A 3,067-nucleotide genomic window follows, 5' to 3' on the forward strand; every position below is an offset into this window, starting at 1 on the left:
AAAATACCTGTTGAGAGGTGTAGAAGTCTCACTGACAGTTGCAGGAATCGTTTGATTGCAGTGATCGTCTCAAAAGGCTGTGCAACAAAATATTAAGTTGAGGGTACCATCATCTCTGTCCAGGCCTATTTCATGAGTTTTATTTTATTTTAAATTCTGTGGAAGCATGGTTGAAAAGCAGTATCTGACTTTCATTTGTTCATTTTCATAGATTTTTTATTTATTATTACTTTTGTCAGATTCAAGTTATTTCTGTGACCATTGTGGGTTTTTCTGTCATTAAATGAGGGGTACCAACAATTTTGACCACGTGTGTAATGTAACCTAAATGTTTCTGTGTGAGGGTGCAATATGTGAGCATTTGGGGCCTCACTTTAAACTTTTGCCCAGGGCTCCACTTTGTCTAAAACCAGCCCTGGGTGCAAGTTTGCATTTTTAGGAGCTTTTGGCAGGATAGGGCCCATATATTGTTTTTACACAGGTGCCCTTTTATGTCTGTGTCCGCCAGTGATGCCAGCTACACCATATCACTGATAAATCACACTGAGTCTAGCAAGGCATACATCTACTATCTCTTTCTCCCCTTAACAATTGAATTTCTGCATTATTCACAGACTATTATGCCCATATTTTTCACCATTGCAGTTATTTAACATATTACTCTCTGTAATATGTTAACAAACATAATCCGAAAAGTTTGATTTTGGCGTGCACGGCGCACCGTCAAAAGTGCGCAGCGCAGGTCAAAGCGCAACTAGCGCACGACCTGCGCACGATCTGCACACCCTATGCTAAAGATAGGGTGCGCCGATCGCAGGCGCCGCTGTCCGCTAGTAGGCGGCGCTACAAGCAAGGGGCGGGCACGCCGGGCAGAGAGCCGGCTCGGGGGCGGAGCTACCCCCGGCCGTGCGCGCGCTGAAAATGCGCTAATGTGAAACCAGCCTATAAGAGTGCCACTAAACTCCTATCTCTCACTTCCTCCTTCGGCCTCACTCAATGGTCTTCTACAGCCACCCACAAAGATGGCCACACACTGGACCTCATCTTCACCCGCCTCTGCTCCCTATCTAACCTCTCTAACTCACCTCTTCCTCTCTCTGACCACAACCTTCTCACATTCTCTTCCCTCTTCACTCCATGTCTACAATCCCCACCCCACAAACTTTCACACCCTCGCAGGAATCTTAAACACCTTGACCTACACTCATTCTCTGAATCCCTCCTCCCTCTTACAGATATAAGTTCCTTACACAATGCGGATGATGCTGCCGCTCTATATAACACCACAATAGCTGTAGCTTTGGAATCCGCTGCCCCACTTACACATACCAAAACTCGCAAAATCAACAGACAGCCCTGGCACACCAGCCTGACCAAAGAGCTGAGGCGAGCTTGCAGGGCTGCTGAGTGCAGATGGAAAAGATCCCACTCCAACGAGCACTTCATCACATTCAAACAGTCCCTCACTACTTTCAAGACCACACTCGCCACAGCTAAACAAACCTACTTCTCATCTCTCATATCCTCCCTGTCTCACAACCCTAAACGGTTATTCAACACCTTCAATTCTCTCCTCCGCCCCCCAGCACCTCCTCCCTCCCCACTCATCTCAGCTGAAGTCTTTGCCTCATTTTTCAAGCAGAAGATTGATAACATCAGAGACAGTTTTGGTCAACAACCCCCAGAGCCCTTCCTCCCGACTTCCCAGCCCTCCACCTTCAAAACCAACTTCTCCACCATTACAGAAGATCGACTCTCCACTCTACTCTCAAGATCACATCTCACCACCTGTGCACTCGACCCGATCCCATCCCACTTCATACCAAACCTCACCACAGTCTTCATGCCAACCCTAACCCATCTCTTCAACCTATCACTAACAACTGGTGTTTTCCCCTCAAGCTTTAAACATGCCTCCATCACACCTATGCTCAAAAAGCCCTCTCTTGACCCATCCTCTGTATCTAGCTATCGCCCTATATCACTTCTCCCCTACGCCTCCAAGCTCCTGGAACAACACGTCTACCTTGAACTGTCCTCCCATCTCTCTTCTTGCTCCCTCTTTGACCTCTTACAATCTGGCTTCCGGTCACACCACTCCACTGAAACTGCCCTTACTAAGGTCACCAATGACCTCTTAACCGCCAAGAGCAAGCGACACTACTCTGTCCTCCTCCTCCTGGACCTGTCGGCTGCCTTTGACACAGTGGACGATTCCCTATTATTACAGACCCTCTCATCCCTCGGCATCACAGACTTGGCCCTATCCTGGATCTCATCATACCTAACAGACCGGACATTCAGCGTCTCCCACTCACACACCACCTCCTCACCTCGCCCCCTATCTGTCGGAGTCCCACAAGGTTCAGTCCTTGGGCCCCTGCTGTTCTCTATTTACACCTTTGGCCTGGGACAGCTCATAGAATCTCATGGCTTTCAGTATCATCTCTACGCTGATGATACACAGATCTACATCTCTGGACCAGATATCACCTCCCTACTAACCAGAATCCCTCAATGTCTGTCCATAATTTCATCCTTCTTCTCAGCTAGATTTCTGAAACTCAACATGGACAAAACAGAATTCATCATCTTTCCCCCATCTCACGTGACCCCCCTACGAACCTATCAATTACAGTAAATGACTGCCCACTCTCCCCAGTCCCACAAGCTCGCTGCCTTGGAGTAATCCTTGACGCTGATCTCTCCTTCAAACCACATATCCAAGCCCTTTCCACTTCCTGCCGACTTCAACTCAAAAATATTTCACGAATCCGTTCATTCCTCACCCAAGAATCTGCAAAAACCCTAGTCCATGCCCTCATCATCTCTCGCCTTGACTACTGCAACCTCCTGCTCTGTGGCCTCCCCTCAAACACTCTCGCACCCCTCCAATCTATTCTAAACTCTGCTGCCCGACTAATCCACCTGTCCCCCCGCTATTCCCCAGCTTCTCCCCTCTGTCAATCCCTTCACTGACTCCCAATTTTCCAGAGACTCCATTACAAAACCCTAACCATGACATACAAAGCCATCCACAACCTGTCTCCTCCATACATCTGTGACC

This window comes from Dendrobates tinctorius, unplaced genomic scaffold (genome assembly GCF_039654945.1).
Source record: "Dendrobates tinctorius isolate UK_male_01 unplaced genomic scaffold, ASM3965494v1 ptg000022l, whole genome shotgun sequence".
Classification (NCBI taxonomy): Eukaryota; Metazoa; Chordata; class Amphibia; order Anura; family Dendrobatidae; genus Dendrobates; species Dendrobates tinctorius.